The sequence below is a fragment of the Mesoplodon bidens genome (assembly GCF_964165515.1).
Source record: "Mesoplodon bidens genome assembly, chromosome: 6".
NCBI classification, from domain to species: Eukaryota; Metazoa; Chordata; class Mammalia; order Artiodactyla; family Ziphiidae; genus Mesoplodon; species Mesoplodon bidens.
In genome coordinates, this window is record NC_138162.1 from 51,475,209 (window position 1) to 51,483,333 (window position 8,125).

Consider the following 8,125-nt stretch of genomic DNA (forward strand, 5'->3'; position numbering starts at 1 on the left):
AATTTCTAGTCCTCTGAGCCTATATGGGAGCATCAGCTCCCTCTCAAAGTGTTTCTGGCCTTTGGAAGTTGAATTAGATCCCTTTGTGCATACCACCTGTGCATCGCTATGAAAGCCCTCATTACCCTGCAACATAATTAACAGTGATTCTTGTCTGTCTCCCAAATTGAGAGCGTGTTCCTTGAGCATAAGACCTTGTTCATTTCTGTAACTTTAATGCCAACCACAGGGTCTGGCACATGATAGGAACTCAAGGTCTAACTTTTAGATGACTAAAGTAACAAATGAATGAATGTTCTATCAAAAATTTCCTGAAGCTGGGGCTTCCCTGGTGGCGCAGTGGTTGAGAGTCCACCTGCCAATGCAGGTGACGCGGGTTCGTGCCCCGGTCCGGGAGGATCTCACATGCCACGGAGCGCCTGGGCCCGTGAGCCATGGCCGCTGATCCTGCGCATCCAGAGCCTGCGCTCTGCAAGGGGAGAGGCCACAACAGTGAGAGTCCCGCTTACCGGAAAAAAAAAAGAAAATCATTACACTTAAGATAGCGAATGAACCAGAATTTGCAGGGCATCTGGATCGAAGTTTGGTGTCTGATTAGTTTTTTAGGAGATACCTTGTGCTCATCCAAAAGAATATACGGTATTGTAAATGCTTTGAAAACCAAAAAGGTCTGTTCTCATCTTTCAATCGGCAATATTAATTGTTCTTTAAAATCTAGGAACCAAAAATATACATTACCTCATGAAAACATAACTCTTAATTTTCAAAGAAAATCTGATAGTGGTTTATGAAAAAAAAAAACACCTCAAAACTGTTGTAGGACCAAAGATAAAGACATCAGACTGAGTCACAAAGCTTTTGGGAATTCATCCCCAGCATTGTGATCTCCATTGGGCAGTGCCATCCTAATGTCCCTGCTACTTACAGGACCTGCTGGGCAAAGAAAGGAAACTCTGAGACACAGTAGATCACTGGGTAAATCATGTCATTTTTCCAATGATTTTTACTTCTTTCTGCTTTGCACTTTCAGCTTCAAATATTATTTCTTTTTTGCATCTTTCCACCAAGTGTAACTATTGATAGATAAAACGGTTGCCAGCATGTGACTCTGGAGGCCATTAAAAGTCTCTAGAGTACATATACCACGTCTTTCACCTGGACGTGTCAATAGCTCATGTCTATGAAAGACAAGAAGACAAGGAAAAGGGGATGAAAATAAATAAGGCAAGACAGCATATTTCTGACTATGACAATATTCAATATTGGGAAAAGCCGGACTCAGCAATGCCTAACTATTAATAAAGCTACTTGACAATAACGAAATATTTTGAGCAATTCCAAAATTTGGGGCATAAATGGTTAGGAACATTTCAAGGGCATACATGAATTAGACAAACCTCTCATGGGAATTTTGCTTGCACACAGCAGACAACATCTTGAGCTATTTGGGATAAGACACACAGAGCCAGGTACCTCAAATTCCCTTAGGAAATGGATTATTGAAGACCACAGTACCCATGGAAGAGATTCCAAAACCCTAACTTCTCTTCCTACAATTCAGGTCCCCAAAGGATTGTCAAAGTTGTATTGGGATAAGAAACTTCTGCCATTTTAAAAGGGGCCCTAACAGAGGGAGACATGTTGACATGGCGGGGACATTCTGGGGGAGCAAGCTCCCCAAGGAGATGGAAAGCTCCAGAAAAATTTTGACTAGCAATTCTTTTAGTCCCTAAAACGACGAGAGCAAGGCAGTAGTGAGACAATCCAGACATTTTTCTCCAAAATCAAGTCTGAGGGTTGCATAGCAGAGATAAAGGATTACTTACCAATTGTTCCAGCCCTGCCTGAATCTGTGTCAACTCTGGTAACGGGTTCGTTTTTCCATCCTTCCTTGCCAACAAGATACCTATTCTGTTTGTAGGCTCAGTAGAAATCTTCCTAGAAGTGGGGTTGCCTGTACTTCATACGGAACTTTATTGACTCCTGTATGAAGCAATTTAACTGAAATTGCCAACTTCGTGGGGAGAACAATGGTCCTTCAGTCACAATGGTTCCCAAATACACTCTTGCTGACATACCTCCAGATGGACACATTGTAGACTGAGATATATACTAGATCAGGCCTGAAAATCCTTGATTTGTAGCCCCAAATCTTTAGGGCCAAAACTCTGTTTTGAGTAGTTAACATGCATGTGTTTCCGGTTTGCAAGGACATTGATGTTACAACTCTTTCACGTCACCACCCTGACCAGCAACCAACTTGTCCTGAAGTGACAGTATCACTTCAAGGCCTGTTCAGGGAGCCGTGGGAAGCCAATGCCTCTCATTCGATAGATGTTCCGCACTGTCAAAGGAAGCCTGTGGCCCCACGCTCTCAGTTTTTCCTCACTCTTGCAAATTATAGGCATATTAATCCCACCTCAGGCGACCCATTATCACACAAACATCATTCTTCAAAGCCTTCTTCCTTCCCCTCCTTTAAGGTATCTCAGGAAAATGTCAACATCTTTCTCTTTTTTTGTTTGTTTTGATATTCTTGTCTCCTTTTCTTCTATTTTTTAGCTTAAAAAATGCTTAATCACAAATGTTGAGTCAATATATTTATATGCTGATAATCCATTATGCCTTTTTGTAGATAAACTCGTCAATGAAAACACGACATTACCACCTCCTGAAACAGTCAGCAATGAAGCAGAAGGTAAAGAACCTATTGAAAAAACTATTCACAGTATTAAAGTTACAACACTGTAGTCAGACCTGGAGCATATCATTATATGACTTAAAAATTTTACTTTCATTAATCTGAGTATTTCGTAAAGTAATAACATGCTTAAAGAGTTTGTACTACTACAATTTAAAGCCACTCTAAAATCTTTTAAATGGTAAAAAAAAAATCTAAGACTCAATTTTCAGATTTACTTGACAAGTGATAGGAAGTGAGCTCTTTTTAAAATACAACTTTATTTTAGTAAAATGTATTACATTTATATTTATATTAAATACATATTTATCTAAAATATCATGTGTGTATAAATATATATTTATATAAATATATTTAATACATTTTAATATAATTTTAAAATAATGATATAACAATCACATGCTTGAGAAATAAACTTGCCTCTGCTTAGAGTCAATTGCTGGTGTTTCCTAAGATTATCAGTGGGGGAAAGTTCAGAGTGAGAGTTTACAAAATCAAAATTATCCTTTTACTTTTTCTGACAAGAGTATTGTTCCTTATAAAATACTTGTGAAAACATAACAACCCAGGATGGCTCTCCTCGAAGGTCTTGAAAGAGGAGTGGTCTAATTGAAGACAGTGGACTGTCATTACATGAAACCCTATGTTCTCCAGTTCATGCAATCCAAGTATGCTTCTCATATGATTACTCTAATATTATTCACTTTCTTGATATATTTAAATATAGAAATCTGATCATCCTGGTTGGCCCCTTCTTAAATACCTTCAGTAATTTTCTACTAGGTTTGGGGTCATAGTCTAAGTTCTTAACCAGGCATTCAAGTCTGAAATGATCTGACCATTGAAGAACTTGCCAGTCTCATCTCTGGTCACATTCCTCACCCACATTCTCCACTCCAGACTACCTGAAGCTCTCAGAACTTACCGAACCTGCTTATGACACCTGAGTTTGCTCACCGTGGAATGACCTCTCTCTTACATAGTTTGTCTGGCAAACAATTTCTAGTCCTCTGAGCCTATATGGGAGCATCAGCTCCCTCTCAAAGTGTTTCTGGCCTTTGGAAGTTGAATTAGATCCCTTTGTGCATACCACCTGTGCATCGCTATGAAAGCCCTCATTACCCTGCAACATAATTAACAGTGATTCTTGTCTGTCTCCCAAATTGAGAGCGTGTTCCTTGAGCATAAGACCTTGTTCATTTCTGTAACTTTAATGCCAACCACAGGGTCTGGCACATGATAGGAACTCAAGGTCTAACTTTTAGATGACTAAAGTAACAAATGAATGAATGTTCTATCAAAAATTTCCTGAAGCTGGGGCTTCCCTGGTGGCGCAGTGGTTGAGAGTCCACCTGCCAATGCAGGTGACGCGGGTTCGTGCCCCGGTCCGGGAGGATCTCACATGCCACGGAGCGCCTGGGCCCGTGAGCCATGGCCGCTGATCCTGCGCATCCAGAGCCTGCGCTCTGCAAGGGGAGAGGCCACAACAGTGAGAGTCCCGCTTACGGGAAAAAAAAAAAATCATTACACTTAAGATAGCGAATGAACCAGAATTTGCAGGGCATTTGGATCGAAGTTTGGTGTCTGATTAGTTTTTTAGGAGATACCTTGTGCTCATCCAAAAGAATATACGGTATTGTAAATGCTTTGAAAACCAAAAAGGTCTGTTCTCATCTTTCAATCGGCAATATTAATTATTCTTTAAAATCTAGGAACCACGGGCCTCCCTGGTGGCGCAGTGGTTGAGAGTCCGCCTGCCGATGCAGGGGATACGGGTTCGTGCCCCGGTCTGGGAGGATCCCATATGCCGCGGAGCGGCTGGGCCCGTGAGCCATGGCCGCTGGGCCTGCGCATCCGGAGTCTGTGCTCCGCAACGGGAGAGGCCACAACAGTGAGAGGCCCGCATACCGCAAAAAAAAAAATCTAGGAACCAAAAATATACATTACCTCATGAAAACATAACTCTTAATTTTCAAAGAAAATCTGATAGTGGTTTATGAAAAAAAAAAAACACCTCAAAACTGTTGTAGGACCAAAGATAAAGACATCAGACTGAGTCACAAAGCTTTTGGGAATTCATCCCCAGCATTGTGATCTCCATTGGGCAGTGCCATCCTAATGTCCCTGCTACTTACAGGACCTGCTGGGCAAAGAAAGGAAACTCTGAGACACAGTAGATCACTGGGTAAATCATGTCATTTTTCCAATGATTTTTACTTCTTTCTGCTTTGCACTTTCAGCTTCAAATATTATTTCTTTTTTGCATCTTTCCACCAAGTGTAACTCTTGATAGATAAAACGGTTGCCAGCATGTGACTCTGGAGGCCATTAAAAGTCTCTAGAGTACATATACCACGTCTTTCACCTGGACGTGTCAATAGCTCATGTCTATGAAAGACAAGAAGACAAGGAAAAGGGGATGAAAATAAATAAGGCAAGACAGCATATTTCTGACTATGACAATATTCAATATTGGGAAAAGCCAGACTCAGCAATGCCTAACTATTAATAAAGCTACTTGACAATAACGAAATATTTTGAGCAATTCCAAAATTTGGGGCATAAATGGATAGGGACATTTCAAGGGCATACATGAATTAGACAAACCTCTCATGGGAATTTTGCTTGCACACAGCAGACAACATCTTGAGCTATTTGGGATAAGACACACAGAGCCAGGTACCTCAAATTCCCTTAGGAAATGGATTATTGAAGACCACAGTACCCATGGAAGAGATTCCAAAACCCTAACTTCTCTTCCTACAATTCAGGTCCCCAAAGGATTGTCAAAGTTGTATTGGGATAAGAAACTTCTGCCATTTTAAAAGGGGCCCTAACAGAGGGAGACATGTTGACATGGTGGGGACATTCTGGGGGAGCAAGCTCCCCAAGGAGATGGAAAGCTCCAGAAAAATTTTGACTAGCAATTCTTTTAGTCCCTAAAACGACGAGAGCAAGGCAGTAGTGAGACAATCCAGACATTTTTCTCCAAAATCAAGTCTGAGGGTTGCATAGCAGAGTTAAAGGATTACTTACCAATTGTTCCAGCCCTGCCTGAATCTGTGTCAACTCTGGTAACGGGTTCGTTTTTCCATCCTTCCTTGCCAACAAGATACCTATTCTGTTTGTAGGCTCAGTAGAAATCTTCCTAGAAGTGGGGTTGCCTGTACTTCATACGGAACTTTATTGACTCCTGTATGAAGCAATTTAACTGAAATTGCCAACTTCGTGGGGAGAACAATGGTCCTTCAGTCACAATGGTTCCCAAATACACTCTTGCTGACATACCTCCAGATGGACACATTGTAGACTGAGATATATACTAGATCAGGCCTGAAAATCCTTGATTTGTAGCCCCGAATCTTTAGGGCCAAAACTCTGTTTTGAGTAGTTAACATGCATGTGTTTCCAGTTTGCAAGGACATTGATGTTACAACTCTTTCACGTCACCACCCTGACCAGCAACCAACTTGTCCTGAAGTGACCGTATCACTTCAAGGCCTGTTCAGGGAGCCGTGGGAAGCCAATGCCTCTCATTCGATAGATGTTCCGTACTGTCAAAGGAAGCCTGTGGCCCCACGCTCCCAGTTTTTCCTCACTCTTGCAAATTATAGGCATATTAATCCCACCTCAGGCGACCCATTATCACACAAACATCATTCTTCAAAGCCTTCTTCCTTCCCCTCCTTTAAGGTATCTCAGGAAAATGTCAACATCTTTCTCTTTTTTTGTTTGTTTTGATATTCTTGTCTCCTTTTCTTCTATTTTTTAGCTTAAAAAATGCTTAATCACAAATGTTGAGTCAATAGATTTATATGCTGATAATCCATTATGCCTTTTCGTAGATAAACTCGTCAATGAATACACGACATTACCACCTCCTGAAACAGTCAGCAATGAAGAAGAAGGTAAAGAACCTATTGAAAAAACTATTCACAGTATTAAAGTTACAACACTGTAGTCAGACCTGGAGCATATCATTATATGACTTAAAAATTTTACTTTCATTAATCTGAGTATTTCGTAAAGTAATAACATGCTTAAAGAATTTCTACTACTACAATTTAAAGCCACTCTAAAATCTTTTAAATGGTAAAAAAAAAATCTAAGACTCAATTTTCAGATTTACTTGACAAGTGATAGGAAGTGAGCTCTTTTTAAAATACAACTTTATTTTAGTAAAATATATTATATTTATATTTATATTAAATATATATTTATCTAAAATATCATGTGTGTATAAATATATATTTATATAAATATATTTAATACATTTTAATATAATTTTAAAATAATGATATAACAATCACATGCTTGAGAAATAAACTTGCCTCTGCTTAGAGTCAATTGTTGGTGTTTCCTAAGATTATCAGTGGGGGAACGTACAGAGTGAGAGTTTACAAAATCAAAATTATCCTTTTACTTTTTCTGACAAGAGTATTGTTCCTTATAAAATACTTGTGAAAACATAACAACCCAGGATGGCTCTCCTCGAAGGTCTTGAAAGAGGAGTGGTCTAATTGAAGACAGTGGACTGTCATTACATGAAACCCTATGTTCTCCAGTTCATGCAATCCAAGTATGCTTCTCATATGATTACTCTAATATTATTCACTTTCTTGATATATTTAAATATAGAAATCTGATCATCCTGGTTGGCCCCTTCTTAAATACCTTCAGTAATTTTCTACTAGGTTTGGGGTCATAGTCTAAGTTCTTAACCAGGCATTCAAGTCTGAAATGATCTGACCATTGAAGAACTTGCCAGTCTGATCTCTGGTCACATTCCTCACCCACATTCTCCACTCCAGACTACCTGAAGCTCTCAGAACTTACCGAACCTGCTTATGACACCTGAGTTTGCTCACCGTGGAATGACCTCTCTCTTACATAGTTTGTCTGGCAAACAATTTCTAGTCCTCTGAGCCTATATGGGAGCATCAGCTCCCTCTCCAAGTGTTTCTGGCCTTTGGAAGTTGAATTAGATCCCTCTGTGCATACCACCTGTGCATCGCTATGAAAGCCCTCATTACCCTGCAACATAATTAACAGTGATTCTTGTCTGTCTCCCAAATTGAGAGCGTGTTCCTTGAGCATAAGACCTTGTTCATTTCTGTAACTTTAATGCCAGCCGCAGGGTCTGGCACATGATAGGAACTCAAGGTCTAACTTTTAGATGACTAAAGTAACAAATGAATGAATGTTCTATGAAAAATTTCCTGAAGCCGGGGCTTCCCTGGTGGCGCAGTGGTTGAGAGTCCGCCTGCCAATGCAGGCGACGCGGGTTCGTGCCCCAGTCCGGGAGGATCTCACATGCCACGGAGCGCCTGGGCCCGTGAGCCATGGCCGCTGATCCTGCGCATCCAGAACCTGCGCTCTGCAAGGGGAGAGGCCACAACAGTGAGAGTCCCGCTTACCGGAAAA